This window comes from Bos javanicus, chromosome 20 (genome assembly GCF_032452875.1).
Source record: "Bos javanicus breed banteng chromosome 20, ARS-OSU_banteng_1.0, whole genome shotgun sequence".
NCBI classification, from domain to species: Eukaryota; Metazoa; Chordata; class Mammalia; order Artiodactyla; family Bovidae; genus Bos; species Bos javanicus.
The window spans coordinates 56,647,527-56,673,180 of NC_083887.1; the positions used below are offsets into that span (position 1 = coordinate 56,647,527).

Below are 25,654 nucleotides of genomic sequence, written 5' to 3' on the forward strand. Positions count from 1 at the left end.
CTTTAAAATGTTAAGTTCTATGGGGACAAAACTGAGAAAGTATTTTAATACTGAATCATCTTAATAGCTGAAAAACTGCTGCTGCTGCTAAGTCGCATCAGTCGTGTCCGACTCTGTGCAACCCTATAAATCCTGAGAGTTTCATTGCTATGCTGACTTATAAACACATCTTCTCCATACAGTAAAGATCTATTAATTGTTGGCTTGTCTAATTCATTGAATTAGATTAACCAATGAAGAAAGGGGTGAGATGGTGGAAGGATATACCAGAAATATGAAGAAAAAAATAATAGAGCAAAAAGTCACATTAGCAAGTCTTAGACGTGCCAGAGTATGATGCATTCTGGGGAAATGCAGACACCCTTAGTGTGACCAGCATATGTGACCAGCATACAGGGTATGATGCAGCAAGTGGTGGAGTTGGAAAGGTGAAGAGGGACCAGATCATGAAGGCCCACCTGCCAGACTGAGGACTTGGACTGCTTTCTCCAGAAAGATTTTCTAATCATGTCACCAAGATCACCAAATGTTTATTTTAGAAAGATAAATGTTGCAGTGGAGTGGAGAACATTTGGAGGTAGGACAAAGGTGGAGATGGGGGTTCATTAAAAAGGCTGCTGCAATAATCCAGGGGAGAGATGATGAGGGTCTGAGCTAAGGCTGAGTCAGTGTAGATGGACCTGAACTAAATGAAGGGAGGCAGAATCCTTAGGATCTGGTAATTGATAGGATATGGAGGTTCTGTCAGATACTTTCATGAGAATAGTGCTAGTCCCCAGGGTGGAGATCTTTTGTTGTTGTTATTGTTGTTTAGTCACTCAGTCCTGTCCAGCTGTTTGTGACCCCATGGACTGTAGCCTGCTAGGCAACTCTGTCCAGGCAAGATTACTGGAGTGGGTTGCCATTTCCTTCTCCAGGGGATCTTCCAAACCCAGGAATAGAATCCAAGACTCCTGCATTGCAGGTGGATTCTTTACCACTAGGGCTTCCCTTGTGGCTCAGCTGGTAAAGAATATGCCTGTAATGTGGGAGACCTGGGTTCAATCTCTGGGTTGGGAAGATCCCCTGGAGAAAGGAAAGGCTACCCACTCCAGTTTTCTGACCTGGAGAATTCCATGGACTATATAAAGTCCATGGGGTTGCAAAGAGTTGGACATGACTGAATGCCTTTCACTTCTTTATCACTGAGCCTCCTGGGAAGCCTGGAGATCTTAGGAGGGACATTTGAACAGGCAGATCATGAGTTTGATCTTGAACTTGGAGCCTTTGAGATATCTCAGGGACAAGTAAGTATGTTTCTGTAACAGACTACTGAACCTAGGAGTTTAGAGTGCAGAAGCATGATTGGGACTGGGAAGCATTGAATTGGGAGCTGTTTGGGTTATTGAAGCTATGAGAGTGAGAACACTGAGATGACCCCATGAGGAGTGAAGCAAGAATATTCTCTTCTCTTGTGAGAAAAGGTTTACACATGTGCAGAGAGAGAAAAGAGACCACCTTCTCCCCACTGAGAAGTAAAACACCCAAAGACTGAGAGGGATTTGCAAAGGTGAAGAGAGAATGGTGTCCTCCTGTGAGCAGGAGGAGGTGGGCAACTGTCAATGATCACAAGAGACTGTGATATGGAGACTGAAGACTGTCTGCTGTTTGGTGACAATGAAGTGAGTGACCATCTTCCTCTAAAGAAGTTTTAATAGAATGAGTGTGGGATGGGAGATGGGGCTAAGGGCTGTGTATTGGAATGTGTGTGTATGCTAAGTGGCTTCAGTTGTGTCCAAATGTTTGCAACCCTAGGGACTGTAGCCCATCAGGCTCCTCTGTCCGTGGGATTCTCCAGGCAAGAATACTGGAGTGGGTTGCCATGCCCTGCTCCAGTGGATCATTCCCCACCCAGGGATCCAACCCAGGTCTCTTACGTCTCCTGCATTGGCAGGTGGGTACTTTACCACTAGCACCACCTGGGAGGAAGTAGGAAATTTATATATAAGATTAAAGGGTAAATGAGGGATTCAAAGTGGAGAGAGTAATTGGAAAGAACTCTTGTGATAGGATTGAAGCCAGTCCCCCTGCATTGGGAGTGCAGAGTCTTAGCCACTGGATCATCAGGGAAGTCCCAGGTTATTTTAAGCCAAAGTTGATGAGAGGGAAAGAGTGGGAGTGGAAATTTTGGAGGAAAAGGGACTCTGGCTTCCAAAGATCAGGGGTTGTGGATCCATAGCAGAGATGGCGTGACTTTCAGTTGAAGACAGCAAGTTGTTCTACAAAAATGGAATTAAAGAGATGTGATGGTTAATTTTATGTGTCAACCTGATGGGGCTCAGGGATGCCCAGAGAGCTAGTAGAGTGGGTGTGGCTATGAGAGTGTCTCAGGAAGAGCTGGGTGTTTATCAGACTGAGGACTGAAAGATGGTCCTCAGCAAGGCAGGTTGGCATCGCCTAATTGTTGAAGCTCCTACTAGAACAAAAAGACCGAAAAAAGAATCCCCTCTCTTTGAACTGAAACATCCATCTTCTTCTGCCCTCAGACATTGATTCTGCTTCTTCTCAGGCCTTCTGAGTAGGACAAGGGCTTAAACCTGCCCTGTTCTCGGAGGTTCAGATGGGGATTGAATTATATCATTGGTTTTCCTGATTCTCCAGGGCAGGTCAGGGGCTATCTCACCCTCCATTACTGTGTGAATCAATTCCAGCAATGAATCCCTATCTATCTATCCATCACCTCTCTCCAACTGGTTCTGTTTCTCTGGGGAACCCTTAGTCAAGGTTGCTTGTATCACAGATGAGAATGTGTGGATTGGGAAGCTGCAAGCCAACAGAACTCAATGCTCATGGGTTCCATTTCTCTATGAAGTAGATGGAAAGGCCAGATGCTGAGTAAGGATGATAGTATGCAACGTTAAGCTTAAGAGAGGAGGAGAAAAAAGTGAAAGTCAAAAGAAGGGGTGAAAGTAATTGTCTAATGGACAGGATAAAGTTTTGTGAAGAAGGTAGTATTGGATTTGGCCCTAATGTGGACAAGATTTAGGAAGATGGAGAAGGAGAAGTAAGTTCCAGGGAGAAGACTGCCATGAATGAAAGCCAAACAAACAAACAAACAAAAAACCCTAGAAGATTGAAGGTCATGTCAAGGTCACCAACTCACAAAAGTGAGAATGTTGGTGAGATAAGAGGTTACACAAAAGGAATTACACACACACAATGACTGAATGCTATCATATTTGTCTAGTGTCTCTGAGATCCAGCATGACTCCTGGTACCAACATGGGCCCTCAATGGATTTGTGTTACATGAGCAAGACCAACTTCATTTGCTCCACAGAAAATTATGAAAATGAAAATAAACATCCAAAGACAAGCCTAAATACTAATTTCCTTAAAAAAAAAACAGCAAAACATCATTACTTCTCATTTTTATCTACCTAGGTGCTTCATATCATACTCTTAAGTGCTCAGTCATGTTGACTGTTTGCAACCCCAAGGACTGTAGCCCACCAGGTTCCTCTTGCCTGGGATTTTCCAGGCAAGAATACTGGAGAGGGTTGCCATTTTCTTCTCCAGAGGGTCTTCCCTCACCCAGGGATCAAATTCTGATCTCCTGCACTGCAGGCAGATTATTTACTGTCTGAGCTACCAGGGAAGCCCGTGGGTGCTCCATAACATATTAGCACTACATAACAAACTATCCTGCAACTTAGTGGATTAAAAAAAGGAGTCTTTTTTAAAATTTAATGTCACAGACTCTGTAGGCAAGGAATTCAGGCAGCGCTCGGCTGGGTCCTTCTTCTGCTCCTAGTGATGTTGACTGAGATGCTCGGTGGTACTCAGCCGGCAGCTGGAGCACTCTGAGGGTCTAGAATGGCTCCACTCACAAACCTAGCACCTTGGTGATGGTGGCTGGCACAGCTGAGCTCCCGCTGGGACTGTGTACTGGAGCACCTACACGTGATGTGTCCAGCACGGTGGTCTGGAGTAGTCGAGCTTCTTCAGTGTCGGCTAGCTTCCCGTAGAACAGAGTTTCTCAGCAGGAGGTGAGCTTGCCTTCCAAGGGGAGAGTTGACAGTATGTTCTGGAGCTGATAGTGGTTGTCACAAGTGGGGAGACGGTACTGCTGTCATCTAATGGGTGAGACCGGGAAGGTGCTGAGCATCCTCAGTGCACAGGACAGCTCTCACCCACTCCTCCCAACAAATAACTATTCAGCCCAGGATGCCAACAGTGCTGATGTTGAGAAATTTTCCAGTAGACCCAGGGAAGCAAGAGATATAGACAGCAGCTTCAAGGCCTTTCTTAAGTCCAGCACAGTCACTTCTCTCCATCGCATTTGCGACAAGAGACTGAAAAAGCCCAGTCTAGATGCAAAAGGGAAGGGAACAGACTCTGCTCAATGATAGGGGGCTGGCAAAGTCACATAGTGTTAGAGCATGTGGATGGCACAGCTTTGAAAAATATAATTTATTGCAACAGAAATGGAAGCATAAACAGATATCTGGGGTTGGGTGTACAGCAGAGGGGGGTGTTTAGCAGTTCATGCTTTTAAAGGTCAGAGTCCTGAATACACATCAGATCAGATGGGGGAAAGGAATGGACTCAGTGAACATACTTCAGGGGAAAAGCTTCCTCCCAACAGGAAGCCTGAGAAGGTCACTTCTTCCATCTCTGTTCCAACTGACAAGCAACCAATCAGTGAAATGTGGACCCGTCAGAAACAGTTAGATTTTGCTCCTGCTGATTCCTTGGAACACCAAGGCCAAGAGTCTTTACTGATGCTAAGAGCACTGAGCTGGGGCCACCAATGTCCTCATTAGAGATACTCACTCCCTGAGCTCTTGGTGCCCATGGAGGTTATGGAGAACAGTTTGTTTGCTTGTATTGAATCTTGTATTGTCCTTCCCTTAGGAGGACTCCTGTGAGGCTTTTTGTGCTGGGCTGAGACCAATTGAGAGAAAGACTCAGTGCTGTGCTCAGAACCAGCCCTTCTACCTGGGCCTTTTGTCCTTTCACCAAATCTCTGAGCCTTCAGTCTGCCCTCCATCAGTATAAGTTCTTTTCCAAGAGTTTCCATGATCCCTTAAGGTCACCAACTAGCCATGCTGGATTTGTAGTTGTATTTCACTTTATTTTTTTAAATGTATTTATAGTGTATTTTAAAAAATATTTGAACAAGTTGTCAACATCCAAAAACTAGGAAATTTCACATTAAAAAAAAAAAAACCCTTCTGTTTGTTTTGAATCCCTAGAAGATCTGGAAATATTGAAGCCACAATCTTGATGCAACAACTCTCTAGATGTGGGTAGCATCTACTTTGTGGTAAAAAAAAAAGCCTGTGAAATATTTCAAGGTAATTTCCCCATTTTGGGGATTCCCAGTGCCTGGTAGCGTGTCTAACTCCCTGAGAATCCCTTAATAATGCTGATATTAAGAATAATGATAATAATAACTTCTTAAAGTTATTTAAGGCAGGATTTTCCAATGGGCAAGAAAATTTATATACATATACACATATATACATATACATATATATATATATATGTATATACATACTTAGAAGCAAAATGTAAGGAGGACCTCATGGTAGCCAGTGTTCCAGACCTGCATACAAATGCCTGAATCTGAGATCCTTGGTACATGACATACAAGCAATATAAATATATATATATATATATTTTTTTTGGGGGGGGGGAGGCAAAAATGGTTGCAATAATTTCCCTCTCTTAGTCTATGCCCTTGTTTAGTCACTCTCCATAATAACCATGGCCTTGATCTAGTTATCTCTTTGGCTAATAGAGCAAGAACAAATATGACACACAAAAATTCCTTGTGTATTAGGTCTTGCCTTCCCTTGCTGGGCTTAGAATTCTGAAAGCATCACAGAAATAAGCCAGAGTTAGTCTTCTGGAGGGACCACGTGGTGGAGAAGTGACATGTCCTGGCAACCCAAGCCAACTGTGAGCATACAGGCAATTTCCATCTAACTACAAATATATACCTGAACCAGCTGATAATTCCTGGTGCACATAAGTCTTCCCAGCTGAGCTCTGCCCTAACAGCTGACGCACAGAATCATGAACCAATAAGTGGGTGTCATTTTAAGTTACTAAATTTGGGGATTGTTCACTAATGGAAGACAGATACCCATCACTATCTAAAATCAGTACCCTTGTGTATTTGTTGCTCTTCCTTCTAGGATCTAAGCCTTGTAATACAAGCCAACAAATTAGTTTTGTTTACACTGTGGTCATTGAGCCTAGAGTCTGAAAGCCACCCACAGAAGTGTGAAAGTCACTCAGTCATGTCCGACACTTTGTGACCCCATGGACTATACAGTCCATGGAATTCTCCAGGCCAGAATACTGGAGTGTGAGAGAGTCATTTCCTAGGCAGGTCGATAAGGAATCTAGGGGTCCCCAAGGAGAGAGGGGTCTGGAATTCTCAAGGAGGAAGAAAGGACAAACTTTTTCCTTCTCTACATTCCTTAGGATTATATAACAATAATGTATCCTGCCTGAGGATAGTCTGTGGATTAAGGACAGTCTCTGGATTAAACCTTCTGGCTAATTCTGTTACCTTAAAATGTAAATGATGGGAGTAGGTCTGGTGAGGTTTTTACAACCTCCAGACATTCTTTGGATTGGAGAGTATATAACTTCATTGCTAACGCTAGCAAGGGGGTTCTCTTTCTGCCCCCTTCTGATGCCTATGTCAGGAGCATTCTCTATCTCCTTTATACTTTAATAAAACTTTATTACACAAAAGCTCTGAGCGATCAAGCCTCGTCTCTGGCCCTGGATTGAATTCTCCTCCAGGGGCCAAGAATCCCGGTGTCTTCGTGTGATGCAACAACAACCTTTCAAGTGGATAGTCTTTCTCTTCTCCAGAGGATTTTCCCAACCCAGGGATCAAACTGGGATCTCCTGCATTGCAGGTGGATTATTTACCAGCTGAGTCACATGGGAAGCCCAAGAATACTGGAGCGGGTAGCCTATCCCTTTCTCCAGGGCATCTTCCTAACCTAGGAATCGAACTGGGATCTCCTGCACTGCAGGTGGATTATTTACCAACTGAGCTATCAGGGAAGCCCACTCACAGAAACATGCAAGAAATACTTGTTGAATGAATGAACCATCTCTTATGGAGATGCTCCTCCTTTTGAGGGAAGATCAGGGAGGACAGAGAAGAGGAGGCGAAGTTAAGAGAAGTGAGGGGATTATAAACTTAGGTGACTGGAGTCAACAATGCTAGAAATTTTAAGATTGGAACAAAACCTATACAAAAATTAGAGAAACTGATTTAATAAACTCCTTTTCAATTCCCACTTCAGTGGGAATTATTGTTCATTATTGTTCAATTATTGTTCATTTATTTGAGCAAAAATATTTCTGACCTATGTGAACAAGCCAGCACCATTAAATACAAAGTGTTGTGTCTTTTTAACTCAATTGATTCTTAGCCTCTTAGAAAAATTACCTGAAGGCCTTTTAATACAACATTGCAAATGAAGCAGCCAATCTTACTCATAAAACTCCAATCTTTTTAAAATCTTGGCATAGTATTTTAAAGACTGCTATAGATTAACTGCACATTATGAACTCAGTCCAGCAGTCTTAATAAAGAGACATTTCCACTTGATGAAAAAATGCAATAAATTCAACTGGTTAAAAAGGAAGAAATGAAAAAAATGCGAGATTAAGACCAAGTTTTTTTTTAATATATGAAATCAACACAAGTGAAATTATTTCAGAGCAAAGATCAAAGACTTGATAGTTTGCAAAGAAGCTAAAGAATCTACCATGTACACACTGGATTGGACAGGTTTTTAAAATATCATTTTCTCAAGTTCTAAATTAATGCTAGTGTCAAAAGACCAACATTTGAGTATTGGCTCTTATTCTTAAAAGCTATTTTCCTTTCTAATGAATTTACTGCCAAGATACCTCTGAAAATAATTTTGGCTTTGTTATTTTTTTTTTAAGTTGACCTCTATATGGTTTATAAAATTACTTGAGAATCATAGGATCAAATGTAAAGGTCATGATTATTCCTGCCTTAATTTTTTTAATAAAAAAAAATTGAATTAGTTGCTTTACAATGTTGTCTTAGTCTCCACTGTACAACAAAGTAAGTTAGCTGCAAGTGTACCTGTATCTCTGTCCTCTTGAGCCTCGCACCCACCCCCTATCCCACCTCTGTAGAGCATCACAGAGCACCAAGCTGAACTCCCTGTGCTACATGACAGCTTCCCCCTGTCTGTTTTACACATGGTAGTGTGCATATGTCCAGAGAAGGCAGGGGCACCCACTCCAGTACTCCTGCCTTAAAAAATCCCACGGACAGAGGAGCCTGGTGGGCTGCAGTCCATGGGGTCACTGAGGGTCGGACACGACTGAGTGACTTCACTTTCACTTTTCACTTTCATGCATTGAAGAAGGCAATGGCAACCCACTCCAGTGTTCTTGCCTGGAGAATCCCAGGGACGGAGGAGCCTGGTGGGCTGCAGTCCACGGGGCCGCACAGAGTTGGACACGACTGAAGCGACTTAGCAGCAGCAGCAGTGTGTATATGTCAGTGCTACCCTCTGCCTCTTATTTTTACCATTAAAATACACAAGCAAAACAGTTGAAATACTTGTATATAAAAAACAACCTGGACAACTGTATTATGCACTTTCATTAAGACTTTGATTGCTGTATTTTTGAAATCATGTTTATGGTCAAATATCAAATGTTATAGAGGGCGCAGAGTAAAAAGAACTCTTATCTACCACCCTTGCCCACCTGCCTCACAGTGCTTTTGCTAAGGGTCAACAATATGACTTGTTTCTTGTATCCTAATTAATCAATACACCAGCATCCAGGTGGGCATTTCCTTTTTATTTCTCGGAGGTGATAACAGATATAAAAACTCTCCAGGACACCGTTTTCTTTTCTACTATCTCCAATACATCTTAACAATTATTCTATGTTTGAATGACCAGAGTTATGTCAGTGTTTTCAGTGTTGATATTCCATCATATAATGTATGATTTATTTTATTTTATCATGCTCCTATTGGTGCAAATTTAAGTTGTTTTAATCTTTTGATGTGCACACTGGGTATCAAAGAGGCAGAAGAACCAGAGATCAAATTGCCAACATTCCTTGGATCATGGAGAAAACAGAGGAGTTCCAGAAAAATATCTATTTCTGCCTGACTACATGAAAGCCCTTGACCATGTGAATCACAACAAACTGTGGAAAGTCCTTAAGGAGATGGGAGTAACAGACCACCTTACCTGCCTTCTGAGAAACTTGTATGCAAGTCAAGAAGCAACAGTTAGAACTGAAACCACAGACTGTTTCAAAATTGGGAAAGGAGTACAACAAGGCTGTATATGGTCACCTTGCTGATTTAACGTCTATGCAGAGTAAGCCAGGCTGGGTGAATCACAAGCTGGAATCAAGACTGTGTGGAGAAATATCAACAATCTCATATATGCAGATGATATCACTCTAGTGGCAGAAAGCGAAGAGGAACTAAACAGTCTCTTGATGAGGGTGAAGGAGGAGAGTGAAAAAGCTGGCTTAAAACTCAACATTCAAATAATGAAGATCATTGCATCTGGTCCCATCACTCCATAGCAAATAAAATGGAAAAAAGTGGAAATGGTGACAGGTTTTATTTTCTTGGACTCCAAAATCACTGTGAACAGTGACTATAGCCAAGATATTAAAAGATGATTGCTCCTTGGAAGGAAGCTATGACAAAGCTAGACAGCATATTAAAAAGCAGAAACATCATTTTGCCGACAAAGGTTCATATAGTCAAAGCTACATTTTTTGCAGTAACCATGAGCAGATGTGAGAGTGGACCATAAAGAAGGCTTATCATCAAATAATTGATACTTTTGAATTGTGGTACTGGAGAAGACTCTTAAGAGCCCTTTGGACTGCAAGGAGATCAAGCTAGTCAATCTTAAAGGAAATCAGTGCTGAATATTTATTGAAAGGACTGTTGCTGAAGCTGAAGCTCCACCTGATGTGAAGAGCGAACTCATTGGAAAAGACTTTGATGCTGGTAAAGACTGAAGGCAAAAAGGAAAGGAGGGAACAAAGAATGAGGTGGTTAGGTAGCATCACTGACTCAGTGGACATGAATTTGAGGAAACTCTGGGAGATATTAGAGGAATGAGGAGTCTGGTGTTTTGCAGTCCATGGGCTTGTAGAGTTGGAACAAGCAGCAGTGATTGAATAACAATAATAGCAACAATAGATAAGAAATCCATATTGTATTTCATTTGAAATTCTCTTATTTTGAGGTAAATATATTTTTTCTAAGTGTAATATATTTACATTTCCTTTTCTGTGAATTATCGATTTATGACATTTGCCATGTCTATAAGATTATTGATTTCTTTCTTATCAGTGTAATAAATCCATAATATCTATAGTAGTCATTGTGTATATGTTTCTGGCATTAAAAACAATCTCTACATGAATATTGCTGTATGTCTTGCAGTTTGCTATTTGTCAGCTTACATTGATCATTTTGTGGTATAATTTTTAAAAATATGTTAACCTATTTTATAAGCAACATATCCTATGTTTGAAGTTTCCTGTCTGGGAGTCAACACTATAAAGAATATACTGTATTTGTTCTGTGCCCTTAGATTTAATCTAATTTTTTTTTTTAAAGAAGAGTTTGCTAGGGCCATACAGATCATCATGCTTTCTAGGAGAAATCTGAGAAGATTCTAGCAGCAACCAGGTGGACAGTTAGTTCCCTGAAGTAGAATTTATTCTTACAAGAATAGATCTATGAAAAAATTCTGCACTTTAGATGTCAGGAACACAGCACTTAGGATATACAGGAAAAGAGTCTGCATTTTAAAATTTACTATGAAAAACAAGGGCTTCCCTGGTGGCTCAGATGGCAAAGAATCTGCCTGCAGTGCATGAGACCTGGGTTCAATCCCTGAATCAGAAAGATCCCTTGAAGAAGGAAATGGCTACCCACTCCACTATTTTTGCCTGCAGAATTTCATGGACAGAGGAGACTGGCAGACTATAGACCATAGGGTTGCAAAGAGCCAGACATGGCTGAGCAACTAACACTTTCAATTTCATGGAAAACAAAGATTAATTTGGGGAAACATTTGCTTCATGCTCCATAAAATTTAAGTGTAGATAAATTCTGGAAATAGGATATTGCTGGGATGGAAATCCTAGTCTAACATGAATAGGATTACACCTGAGAGGCAGTTGGAAACAAGAAGTAACTGATTGTGAAGGGGAGGACTGAAAACAACACAAAGATAAAATTATAGAAGTTGTCCTTTAAAGACCAATGGATACTGCTAAAAAACAAATCAACAGATGAAAGACACACACACACATATATCTTAGAATAAACTGGGGAAAGGACAAAAATACAGGATGAGCCCCAGAAACAAAGAAAAAAAGGAATGAAAATGGAAGATGAAGAGCAGAGATGGAGAGCTGCTGATTTTGACAAAGATGCTAGATGGAATGGAATACCATGATAATGAAGGCATTTGAGCACTCAGCTTTCTTTGCTGGAAGCTAAAGAAAATTATTCTGGCTAATTTAACAAAAAAGAAATTTACTTAAAAATATTGCTTAGCTTACAGTATCTCCAAGATGGTTCCAGAATCAGGCTTGGAGTCTAGGTAACCAGGCAGTAGGCAGGTAATCAGGCAAAGATAGTACAGCTTGGACAGCAGAAGTATTGAATGTTGGATCTGAAACCTTTCCACCTCACTGCTGTGTTGGGCACTTGAATGCAGCTGCCCCTCCTATGCCACCCTGTTTCTTCCTGTAAGATGCCTTAATTTCAGCATCTGCAGGGTTACCTTGCAGTAAATAAGCGTAGATCATGTACCTGTAGGAGATTCCCAGGTGGCGCAGTAGTAAAGAATCTACCTGCCAATGCACAAGATGCAAGAGACTCAGGTTTGATCCCTGATCTGGGCAGATCACCTGAAAGAGGGAATGGCATCCACTCCAGTATTCTTGTCTGGGAAATCCCATGGACAGAGGAGCCTGGTGGGCTACAGTCCACGGGGTCACACAGAGTTGGACACGACTGAGCAAGCACTCACTCACGTACCTGTATGCCATTCACCAGGAAGGTAGTGAATACGTGCCATCTGACATTTTCACTTTCTGTAGAGGTTTTTGTGTGTGTGCGAGTGCTCAGTCGCTTCAGTCAGTTTGCAGTGTTTTCCAAATACAATGACAGATTCTTCAAACATAGAAAAAGCCTTTATTAAGAGGTACAAACTTCTATGTGTAAAGTAAATAAGTTACAAGGATCTACTGTAAGGCACAGGGAACAGAGTCAATATTTTATAACTTTAAATGGCATATAATCCATAAAAATATCAAATCACTGTTGTACACCCAAAACTAATATAGTAGAGTAAATCAATCATACTTCAATAAAAAGAAAGAAAGAAAAAAACCCAGAGTGTGGGCTGGACCCAGGGATTTGCTTATAACAAACAGAAGACAATAAAATGGATTGGATATTACTTTCCAGAGTATGCTACAAAAGACTGACTTCCCTCTTGCTGAATTCTCTCTCTCTGGCTCTTCTCACTGGCTTGGTTGATGCAGCAAGGTGCCCTGTTGAGCTGCCACCCAGCAAGGAACTGAAGACCCCTCAGAGCAGCAGCAGGAAGAACTGAAGCCCTCATTTCAATATCCTTTGGGAAAATGGAATTCTACCAACACTCCCATGAGTGAGCTTGCAGGCAAGTCCTTTTCCCATGGAATCTAGAGGTAAATTGGTCCTGGAAGACACCTCGCTTGCAGTGTGGGACAGTCCTTAGCCAGAGGCACTCAGCTGAGTCCTACCCAGGATCCTGAACCACAGAAATGCTGAGATAATTTATGTTGTAGGTTTAACCCCCTAAGTGTCAGAGCACCAGCAATGAAAACTAACAAAAACAAAACCCAACATACTTTCTAAAGATTCTTAGCTCAAGAGTTAATCAAAACTAAAACTCTTCATTATTTATGGGAAATAGCAATGAAAAACCTTCACAAATCAAAACGAACAGGTAAATTTTCACATCTGACCCCAATGGTATGGTTTGCGTAGACCCATGCCTCTATGCGGGCTTCTCTGGTGGCTCAGATGGTAAAGAATCTACCTGCAGTGCTGGAGACCCAGCTTCTGTTCCTGGTCAGGAAAATCCCCTGGAGAAGGGAATGGCCACCTACTCCAGTATTCTTGCCTGGAGAATCCCAAGGACAGAGGAGCCTGGAGGGCTAGAGTCCATGGGGTTGCAAAGAGTCAGACACAACTGAGGGACTAACATAAAACATCATCTGTGCCACACGCTTCTTTGAGAACCAGAAAAGATGAATAAATTGAAAAAGAGATTCTGTTTGAAGGCCTCCGAGACAGCTGAAGCAGCTTGGACTTGAGGGACCAAGTTCCCGCACAGAAAGGAGCTTATTGGGTTAGATTTGTGCCAAGGCTGGGAACCGAGGAACTAATATCACAGAGAGAAAAAGAAGTTATATCTGGAATCTCAAAAGAAATGATACAAATGAACTTACTTACAAAAACAGAAAGAGACTCACTCACAGACTTAGAAAAGGAACTCATGGTTGCTGGAGGTCAGGGAGGGAAGGGATAGTTCAGGACTTTGGGAAGATCATGTACACACTGCTATATTTAAAGTGGATAATCAACAAAAATCTATTGTATAGCGTATGGAACTCTGCTCAGTGTTACATGGCAGCCTGGATGGGAGCCGGGTTTGGGGGAGAATGGATCCATGTATATGTATGGCTGAGTCCCTTCACTGTTCACTGAAATTATCACAACATAGTTTATCAGCTGTACCCCAATACAAAATGTTTTAAATGTTAAAAAAAATTAAATAAATAAAAAAGAAGATGGAAACTGGTATCTTCCCTTCTTCACCAAAGAATGTGCTATTCTCCTCTCCTCCCACCGCTCCCCCTGCCAAAGAGTGTCCACAGGAGCTGCAGTTCACACAGCTTCTTAGGGTGGACCCTGGGCTTGGAGTGAACACACCTACAGGCATCCATCTATAAAGCACATGCTCACAAGGACTCTCCCATCTCTCCAGCTTCACTCCCCCTGAGCCTCATTCCTGCTCCTGGGAATGGTAATTCCTAATAAAGTAGTAGCTCATAAACCCTCTGCCTGAGGCTTATTCAGCGTATTGAAACTACATTCAAAAGAAATGAACAGAAACTAAAACACTTTTAAGACACCAGCGATGGCTAATGAGGAGACATAATGGTATAAGCTCCCCATAAGTTGTATTAGGTTCTGTTTTCATTATCAGTTTAAAATATTTTCTAATTTCCAGTGTGGCTTCTTTTTCTGAAACATAGATTAATATATGTGAAGCACCTAAAAGGTACATAGTAAGCATATATAAGTGCTAATTTTTATTATGGAAACGCATAAAGATATGTACATGCTCCTATATCTATGTACACACAAACATACAGTATTACAAGTAAAAGACAACTTTTACAACATATATGACAGACATAATAATAACAACAGTAGCTTTTATGGAGTGTCCTGAATAAGGTCTCTATGTGGCAACACCATGCCCTACTATCCACATTTTGAAAATGAGGAAACAGGCACGGTGATTTGTCTAGGTCATACAGCAGGTAAGCGATGGAGCCTCATTTTGAACACAGGAGAAGGAAATGGCAACCCACTCCAGAATTCTTGCCTGGAGAGTTCCATAGACAGAGGAGCCTGGTGGGCTACAGTCCATGGGGTCTCAAAGAGTCGGATACGACTGAGTGACTAACTTTCACTTTCTTTCAATCTTAGTCCATAAAGAACTTCTGAATTCTGGTCCAGTTTACATAATGAGAGGCAGAGTTATTACTTGCCTTTCTCAAATTCTATTAAAATAAGAAATATCTAAGTAAATCCATGAGATATTGAAAAGCCAGTGGGGGTGTCAGTGGCTTCATAAAACCAAAAATTCTGTAACATACAAAGCAGTTGGTGATCAATTAATAGTAAATGCTAACAGCACTGAGAAATTACAACCCGACCACATTGTAACTTGAGTTTACAGAGCCACAAAAAAAAAAAAAAAAGAGCAGAACTGGGAGAAAATATGGGTACTGCTGTTATGCCAGATATTGAAAAGGCAACAGTTGAGAAAGAATTGTTGTTCTCTCCCCGCAACCCACACCCCCCCCTCCAATTCCATCCCTAGAGAGAGGCTGCTTCTGAAATCAATTCTCAGGTCACTGCCTCTGGAACTGTGAAGGAAGGGCTCTGACATGGGAGGTCTTGGGAATGAGCCCTGGACTGGAGATGATTCCAAGATGCAAGGTTCCTAATATGCCAGGTCCCTGAGGGCATGACAAGGGATGTGGGATCTCACACCCACAAACATGGAATATAGACCATATTTTTATAATAACTTTAAATGGAGTATAATCTGAAAAATATTGAATCACTATGTTGTGTACCTGAAATTAATATTGTAAATCAATTCTACTTCAACAAAAAGAAAGAAAAAGCCTAAAGGGTAGGCTGGATTCACACTTGCTTTTAACAAACAGAATACAACCAAAGTGATGGGATATCATTTCAAAGAGTAGGTTTAAAAAGATTGACTTCCTCCTTGGCTAGATTCTCTCTCTCTGGTTCTTTTAATTTTCACTGTTGATGAACCAAGCTGCCATATTGAGCTGTTCCACATGGATCCAACTTTCGATACCTACAAAGCTTGGGAGGAAGCCAAGGTCAAGGACCTATCTCAACAAGCACAGCCAGCAACTGTTGAGAATCTCAAAGTTCACAGCAGAACCATCTGGGACATTCAAGAAAAATACGGTCTCTTCTTGCACACGAGGAGAGAGAAGAGGAGGAAGTTAATGAAACAGATGTGAACATAAAGGACATAATGGACCTGGTCATGTCACAAGCAAATGCTTTAAGAGCCAAGGCAGTCTGCTATCCTCCAGGATAGCAATAATGACATCATAAATGCTACTATGGAATTAACAAGGTAACCATCTGAAAATGAGGACTCAGTTATTTTGGCATTTCTAAAGAGTAATTGTAGCTTGGTTTTACATTTGAACTATTTCCATTGGTAATACCATTATGGCCTCAATTTTATACTGCTTGGTTCATGGATTCTACTTTAGTGATTTTTCTTCAGGATATAATCAGAAAATACAAAAAAATTTTTCTTCATTGATGCCAATACAAACATTATTGATAATAAGCCTTGCCTCCCCTTCTCCCATAAAAAACAAAAGACAAAACCCCAAAACAAACAAACAAACAAACACAGAAAAAAGAGAAAAGAATACCCTAGGAGAAAACAAGTAAATGAGACATCCATGAAATATATGATATCACCTCTCCAATAAAAAGTATATTTTAGAAGGATATGATATAAAGGATCAAAATACTCTCTGTAGAGTAGACCCTTAGCTGAGCCATAATATTTGGAAGGACTAGAGGGCTTCCCATGTCATTCTAGTGGTCAAGAATCTGCCTGCCAATGCAAGAGACTTAAGACAGTCAGATTTGATCCCTGAGTTGGGAAGATCCCCTGGAGGAGTAAATGACAACCCATTCCAGTACTCTTGCCTGGAAAATCCCATGGACAGAGGAGCCTGGCGGGCTACAGTCCATAGGGTCACAAAGAGTTGGACACGACAGAGCGACTAACAAATAACAACAAAATACCTCTCGTGTACATTTAAGATATCCAAGAAAACTGAGTAACTTCTTGAAATGGCCCAATCCACCACCTTAAGTACCATCTTCAACTAAAGACAAAAGAGAGATGTGTGTGGGTAGGGGAGAGTACAGTTATGGGGAAAGCATAGTGAACAGGGTAAATTTGTTTTACAGATTCCGATCATCACCTTCTTCATTGACAAGAGTTTCTAGAGATTTAGAATCCTTCTTCTCTTCCTACTACAGAGAAGGAAAAGTGAAAGTGTTAGTTGCTCAGTCGTGGCTGATTCTTCACAACCCCATGAATTGTAGCCCGTCAGGCTCCTCTGTCCATGGAATTCTCCAGGCAAGAATACTGGAGAGGGTTGCCATTCCCTTCTTCAGGGCATCTTCCCAACCTAGGGATCAAACCTGGGTCTCCTGCATTGTAGGCAGATTCTTACCAGGGAAGCCACCAGGGAAGAGGAGCCACCAGGGAAGCCCACAGAGAGGGAAACATGTTTAAATATGATTTCCCTTATAAATGTAAATGTACCTTACAAAGAACAACTTGGTTTTCAGAGTTTTTCCTGCGTCTGCTGTTTCTTAAAAATAACCAGCTCAAGATCATCCGTATGCCAAAGAAACATATTTTGGGGTGGCATATTTTGATCCTCTTCACACACAAATGATAGGATTTGAAAAAAGCAACTTATATCATATTAAATATTTTCTTTTTGTCTAAGAATTACTAATATGACCTTTTTAATGACTGAGGTTTTTTTTTTTTTTTCCTTTGTGTTTCTGGTTTTAAACTAATTGTATTAGGATAACACTTTCCTATACTAGTCAGATTTTTTTTTTTTAATCATCACAAACACCTCTCCTAAAAATATGGGAATAGGTATCATTCCCATGAAGTGAAGTAAAAGTTGCTCTGCCATGTCCAACTCTTTGTGACCCCCTGCATGGTGAGAGTGGAGTCTTACCCACGAGGCCACCAGGGAAGTCTCCCTATCAATAACTTTTAACAAATGAAAGGTTGTTTTTTTGAGCTAAAGTTTCTATTAATCTTTACTTATTTGTTGTTGTTGTAGTTTAGTTGTTAAGCTGTGTCCGACTCTTTTGCAACACCATGGACTGCAGCCTGCCTAGGCTCCTCTGACCGTGGGATTTCCGAGGCAAGAATACTGGAGTGGGTAGCCATTTCCTTGACCAGGGATGGAACTTGGGTCTCCTGCATTGCAGGCAGATTCTTTACCATTTGAGTACCCACAGAAGCCCCATCATTCCCATAACTATCACTGTTGTCTACCAGGCGGCTCAGCGGTAAAGAATCCACCTGCCAGTGTAGGAGATGGGGGTTTGATCACTGGGTCGGGAAGATCCCCTGGAGGAGAAAATGGCAGCCCGCTCCAGTTTTCTTGCCTGGAAAACCCTGTGGGCTGAGGAGTCTGGCAGGCTAAAATCCATGGGGGTCACAAAGAGTCAGACATGACTTAGTGAATGAGCACTGCACTGCACGTGCTGTTTAGTAGCATGTTCTTTTATTTAAAGAATTTCAAAATCTACAGGACCAGGAGTTAATGGTTTTTAAAGACCAATTTTTAGCTTCCATAAAGCTAATCTCAAAACCAAAATATTCTTTGAAATCAGTGGGAAGTCTGTTCACTGAGCATTGGAAAAGATGAAAATAAGTTGAAAGGAAGTAACTCTCACCAGTTTCTTCTGAGTTACCTCATGCACACGCATTTCTTTAATCTATTTTAAATTAGCATTTTATTTTAAGCATATGCTCTTGTATTATGCATGGCCTGTTCAATTAGTCTTTGGACATTGTCCTTTTCCCCTAATTGTCTCTACGTCTTTCAATATTTAAAAAACTCTAATTTTAATCTTTTTTTAATTCTAAAATTTTTTTAGAATATCCTCTTTTGTATAATTTATCATTTCCTTTTTAGAGTTACTTTAACAATTATAACTGTTTTTTACTCAGATCTTGGGGTATTTTTAGGGTGGGGATTCTCTGTCTTGGTACTATTAAAATTCGGGGCCAGATAATTCTTTGTTGCAGGGGCTGTTCTGCGTTCATTTCAGTTCAGTCACTCGGTCATGTCTGACTCTCTGCGACCCCATGGACTGCAGCACACCAGGCTTCCCTGTCCATCACCAACTCCCAGGGCTTATTCAAACTCATGTCCATCGAGTCGGTGATGTCATCTAACCATCTTATCCTCTGTCTTCCCCTTCTTCCCCTGCCTTCCATCTTTCCCAGCATCAGGGTCTTTTCTAAGGAGTCAGTTCTTCGCATCAGGTGGCCAAAGTATTGGAGTTTCAGCCTCAGCATCAGTCCTTCCAATGAACACCCAGGACTGATCTCCTTTAGGATGGACTGGTTGGATCTCCTTGCAGTCCAAGGGACTCTCAAGAGTCTTCTCCAACACTACAGTGTACTGTAGTATATTCAGCTGCATCTCTGGCCCCTGCCAACAGCAGTACCCCACGAGTTGTGACAAGCAAAAATACCTTCAGTCATGAACAAGTATCTCACCTGGAGGTGGGGGCAAAGTTTCTCCCTGTTGAGGAAACAGAGATGGGGTTAAGTTTTAGGCTTCTGTCTCTGTAAATCATGATTTACAGATTTCATAAATTCTCTGAAACATTATAATGAATAGATCTTTTACAGCAGAATTTTTATTTTTTCCAGAAAGTACACAGAGAAAGTTTGTGAAAATCAATAAAGGGAAATCTCCTTAAAATGAAGTCAGGAGACCCAGAAGGGAGAACTGCCCTGCAGGTAGGTGCTAGTGCGGTAAGTCACTTCAGTCGTGTCTGACTGTTTTGAGGCCTTAAGGACTGTAACCTGACAAGCTCCTCTGTCCACGGGATTCTCCAGGCAAGAATACTGGAGTCGGTTGCCACTTACTACTCCAGAGGATCTTCCCAACCCAGCATCTCTTACGTCTCCTGCATTGACAGGCGGGTTTTTCTTTTCATTTTTTTTTTACCACTGGCGCCACCTGTGAAGCCCATCATGCAGGTACCACTAGACATCAGTATAGATGCCAATAGGAAGAGACATACATCTCTTGCATCTCTGGCAATAAGTGACACTACTTTACTACTGCCATCAAGAGGAATAAAGATTTTCTCCTTGCCTGGCAACAGCTTAGCCAATCAGAGGCTATCTCAGCTCAGCCAATGAAAACCCACCATGTTTCAAAATCCCAGTTTCCTCCAATGCACTTTTCCTTTAAACAGCCCCGCCCAAATTCCCTTTTTCCTGTATAAAAAGCTTCCTCTCCTTTGCTCTACCAGTCTTGTAAGTGGTTGGCCATTGTTGCACCTTCTGAATGACGTTTCTTTGCTGCCCCTGGAGTAAAGGCTGGTGAGATAATTATCTGTTTGGTGAGATAACTGTTTTTTATTGCTTAAGGTCAGCGTTACAGCAGGAAATGCCGTACTTACTCAACTCAGTGCCCCTCCACTGCTGTTATTTTCTCTCTGCCAGTAGTATCAAGAAACAATTTTAAGAGTATAGTTATGATACTTCATGCTATCAATCTCAAAAGGTCTGGCATATAACTTTCCTTGCTGCTGCTGCTGCTGCTAAGTCGCTTCAGTCATGTCCGACTCTGTGCTACCCCAGAGACGGCAGCCCACGAGGCTCCCCCGTCCCTGGGATTCTCCAGGCAAGAACACTGGAGTGGGTTGCCATTGCCTTCTCCAATGCATGAAAGTGAAAAGTGAAAGTGAAGTCGCTCAGTCGTGTCCAACTCTTAGCGACCTCATGGACTGCAGCCTACCAGGCTCCTCCGTCCATGGGTTTTTCAAGGCAATAGTACTGGAGTGGGGTGCCATTGCCTTTTCCACTTTCCTTGCTACTCAGGAGCAAAAATGTGAAAATGTAGATGACAGTCAAGTGTACCTCTGTTCAAAAAACAAGACAGCAGGAACAAGATGAAGTTACTTATGCTAAAGTCCAGCATCACCAAATGGAGGCTTAACTCAGTGTCACCAAGTTGAGACTTCATTACAGCTTCAGCTCTTCCAAAAATGAAAATTTAAACCAGGCAATCAGAAGTGATCTGATCAGTAATAGTTGGGTAATCTGCCTGATAGCCTCCTGCCATTCCCTATAGAAAAGTAATCTTGCAATAACCCTCCTCCCCCCTTTTAACCTGATATAACTTCCTTGTTCCTATTTCCTTCTGCTTATAAAAGTCTTTAATTTTGTACAGATCCTTCCTTTCTATATGCCAGATTGGATGTTAAATCAATTTTCACTCCAACTCTTAAAAATTTTAATATGCCTCAGTTTATCTTATAACTCTGTAGTCTCATGTCCATTGCAACATTATTCACAATAGCCCAAATATGGAAACCATTGAAGTGCCCATCAGTGGAAAAATGGATAAAGAAAATGTCATCTAAATATACAGTGGAATATTATTTAGCCTTAAGAAAAAGAAATCCTGCCATTTGCAAAAACATGGATGTACCTTGAGAGCATTTGTTAAATGAAAAAAGAAAGAGAAAGATGAATTATGTATGATCTTACTTATATATAGAATCTAAAAAAGGTGAACTTACAAAAACAGAGGTAGAAGAGTAACTTAAAAACAGAGTTGTATTTTTTTTTTTTTCAAACTGATGAATCTACATCAATGATCTTATCCACCTCTAGCAGCCGCAAGTTTCTTTTTGGGTCTGCAATAAATCAGGAGGCAAGTACCTGAGCTTTGAAGGGCATAGGCGTAGGAACCAGACTGCCAGGGTGTGAAGGCAACTTCTGTTTCTGTTTCTCACTAACTGCCTAAATGGTTACAGGTAGATTTCCTTGGCCTCCCTTTCCTCATCAATGTAACTCAGGTAATAGTACCTGCTTCACAGACTGTGCTGAGGATTAAACAAATGAACACGTGTGAAGTGCTTGGACCAATGCCTGACCTGGTAAATGATCAATCAGTTTTACTTATCACTGGTAAGTGCAAAAGAATTGTTCATGTAATTGGAAGCTCATTCATTTTTAACATAAATCTTCTTTAAACATGTTACAGAAGCCTCATTTTTCTCTTATTCCTCATATAAAACTTTTTTGAATAACCATTATGTATGAATACGTTTGTACGAAGCCCTGGGAACTATCTATAAACTTTATATGTATATGTATATAAATGATCTGGCCTCAAGCAACTTGTGATCTTCCAGTAGGGAGAGTAAGTGGGCATGGGTGGTACTGGCTCACGAGGGCACAGTGCGATTGGGGTGACACAGCACAGCCTGGCTGTGAGGGTGGAGGGAGGCACAGGGGGCTGCGCAGAAGAGGATAAGGAAACTTTTTAATCTGGTTATTTCAAGTGGTGAACGTTTGTAATTCACTCTATTGAAAGGGAGTCTTAAGAACACGTCTCATCATGCCTTGCAGATTAATCAACATACATGGCCCAGGCTGTAAACTGTTCTTGGATAGTCACAACCTTCATTAATATTACCAGTGATTGCATGAGTCAATCCCCATGGACAAAGGAGCATGGCAGGCTATATCGAAAAGAGCTGGGCGTGACTGAGCAACTGAGCACACAAAGAGTAGAAAGACCTCTAGGGGGTTACTACATTGCCTATACAGCTGTGTGCTTTTATTTATTTTAAATTATTTTTTGATTACACTGGGTCTTTGCGGCTGCACACTGGCTTTCTCTAGTTGCAGAGAATGGGCTTCACATTGCACTGGCTTCTCTTGTTGGGGAGCACAGACTCTAGAGCACAGGCTCAAAAGTTGTGGCACAGGGCTTAGTTGCTCTGCAGCAGGTGGGACCTTCCCTGGCCAGGGATCGAACCTGTGTCCCCTGCATTGGCAGGCAGATTCTAATCCACTGTACCACCAGGGAAGTCCCAAGCTGTTTGCTTTGAAATAAACTCTTACTCCAGAGATTTAAAAATTAAATTAATTTAAAAATTACTGGGTCTGCTTCTTCATGAAGATGATTAGCTGTTGTTTCCTGAAAGTGCTCTTCTGCTGACACTTCCAAGATTGTTATCTGTGATTTGCTGTGGACAGAGAAAGTAGGTAAGCATGTTTTTTAGGACTATATTCAAAACTTGATATAACAGATCTAGTAGTCTCACCTGACAGGAAAGTGGAAGCATTTATAAATGGGTTTTCATGTGGTTGTGTGTGGGGTGGATTGCACTGGTTTTTGGAGGCTGATTTGCTAATTTCCCCGTTCTTGTGATTCTGATTGCATTTGATGGAATAGTGACTTCCTGGTAATTAAATGATTTAAGGGACTTCCCTAGTGGCTCTGTTGGTAAAGAATCCACCTACAGTGAAGGAGACCTGGGTTTGATCCTTGGGTCAGGAAGATCCCCTGCAGAAGGAAATGGCAACCCACTCCAGTATTCTTGTCTGGGAAATCCCATGGACAAGGAGCCTGGTGGGCTACAGTCCATGGGGTCTCAAGAGTCAGACACGACTTAGTGACTAAACTACCAAATGATCTAAATTCTAGATATAGTGACATTTTTCCTAAAAGAAGATGTATTTCAGTATGTAGTAGGTCTACTTTTATCCTTCTCATCACCATCTTAATTTTTATGAACTTGAATCATATCCTCCCTTATCTTTCCTTGTTTCTATAGTCCTCACACTTGAGTCTAAGATTCACATCAGTTTCTCTAACCTCTTGAGTTAGCTGCTGATATGGAGCACATCTGGCACACTCCTATCTAGCCTTCAAAGCCCAGCTCAAATGACCCACTCTGAGAAACTTTTTCTTAGGATGAATAATCTTTTGCATGCAGACTTGTTTATATCTGTACTTCCATAACACTTTTAATCCTCCTATATGACTTTTAATCTATGTAACATCTTTATACATACATGCCTATCTTCTTAGTTGGATTAGGGCTTTTTTGAGGTTGGGTCCATCTACCTCTCAAAATGCATTACCAAAAATTGTCACTTGCTGGTTATTGATTGCACAAAAAGATAGTGTTTTATGGTTTGCACACACTCTCTTTCTGATGATACCCATCACTTGTGAGATCCCCTACCCAGTCATCCACTTATCCCCTCACCACACAGACATGTGGGCACACACACACACACACACCGCCCAGCATGCTGAACTCATGCTCATGATATCAAAAGTTATTTTTCTTTAACTGTATTGAGTTTCCACTTATTTAAAACTGCCTGCATTTAAGAACCCGTGCTTATAGCTGCAGTTTATCACTCTCAGTTGTGCGCTTCTGTATCATTTGGCTTGTAGTCTGGTGGTGTTGGCTTAGCTGTGGAGGGTCTAAGTTCCAGAGCTCAGCTGGACAGGAGGAAGGATCTCACAAGTACTGTAACTGTATGGGCTAGACGTCAAATTCCAATGTGGGGGGAGTTGGCATCTGGTAGTGTCTGCCAAGCAGCCATTCCCCTGAGAGCAACATTGTTCTTCTTTTGAGGAGTTGCTGTTTACCCATAACCACCTAATTCTGTTGAAGGTGCTTCAGTGACTAGTCAAAAGCTCCTCGTCAAGACAGTCAGTCATGGTCCTTTCCTGAAAACCTTAGTGTCTGGAAAAGGGGTGGATTGAAGTTGAATTGGGGATGAAATTGGTGACCTGGTATAAACATGGAGCTGCCTGCCCTTTTTGTCAGAACATGTACTTTTCTAAGATACAGGGAAACAGACCAGTGATCCCATTCTAGGGAGAGGCCCTGTGGGAAAAGTAGAGACCCTAGGATTCCATGAGCAGAGAAACCAGGATTCAAGTCAGGAATGCTTCAGCAGGAAAGACTGAAGCCAAGCTGCGGCACAGCATCCTTGCATGTTTCCTGTTGTTGCATGTGGGATGCAGTTCCCAGACCACGTGTTGAACCTGGTCCCCTGCATGGGGAGAGTGGAGTCTTACCCACTAGGCCACCAGGGAAGTCTCCCTATCAATAACTTTTAACAAGTAAATGGTCATTTTTTTGACCCAAAGTTTCTGTTAATATTTACTAATTTGTTGTTGTTTAGTCGCTAAGTTGTATCTGACTCTTTTGCAACCCCATGGACTATAGCCTGCCAGGCTCCTCTGCCCATGGGATTTCCCAGGCAAGAATACTGGAGTGGGTTGCCATTTCCTTCTCCAGGGGATCTTCCTGACCCAGGGATCAAATATGTGTCTTCTGCATTGAAGGTGGATTCTTTACAGCTGAGCCACCAGGGAAGCCCATTTACTTATTTAGTACACATTTATTGAACTCCTACTGTGGCTCAGCTGGTAAAGAATCCGCCTGCAATGCAAGAGACCTGGGTTCGATCCCCGGATTGGGAAGATTCCCCTAGAGAAGGGAAAGGCTACCCACTCCAGTATTCTGGTCTGGAGAATTCCAGACTGAGCAACTTTCATTTTCACTTTTAAGTGTCAGCGGTCATAGTATATGCAGATAAAAGATTCATTTAAATAGGCTCAAACTACAAGTAGGTTACAATCTAGCATAAGAAAAAATAGATGCAGATAAGTTGCATGCCTAGTCTCAAGGCAAGGTATAATATAATAGAGGTCATAAAAATCATATTTAATATGTGAGTTTGGTTGAAAAACAGATGATTTTCAGCAGAGGGGAATCAGAGCTGATTTTTATTCAAGATCCTTGTAAAGCTTGGGTAGCTCTGTCAGGTCATGCTGATTCAGTTGCGTTCCAGATGTCAGTCAGGTTTAGAATTTCCAGTGTACACAGTGATGGAACATATTTATATGTCTTCAACCTGTCAGGTAAAAAGCCCTTCTGTATTTCCAAGTTAAAGGTAAGGACACCAAGGAAGAAAATAATGCTTGGTTATTTTTGAAATTGTAAAAAATTCAATATGATCCTTTACAAATCAAAAATGCCTTTAAGGTGTTATTTTATTGTTTTGAAGTTCTCTAAGCTATGCTTTTTCAAAGCTAAGTTCTCTAGTCAAAGCTATGGTTTTTCT

At 41.3% G+C, this 25,654-nt stretch overlaps 1 long non-coding RNA gene across 3 annotated transcripts in view; it reads right to left on the bottom strand.

Annotated features, from left to right (window-relative positions):
- LOC133233738 (uncharacterized) overlaps positions 1-25,654 on the bottom strand; it is a 164,044-nt gene that overhangs the window by 132,262 nt on the left and 6,128 nt on the right. For all 3 annotated transcript variants that reach the window (XR_009731819.1, XR_009731820.1, XR_009731821.1), the window contains exons 2-3: positions 22,659-22,746; positions 19,247-19,271 (exon numbers count right to left, since the gene is read on the bottom strand). This is a non-coding gene — a long non-coding RNA (uncharacterized LOC133233738). The remainder of the gene's footprint in view (positions 1-19,246; positions 19,272-22,658; positions 22,747-25,654) is intronic.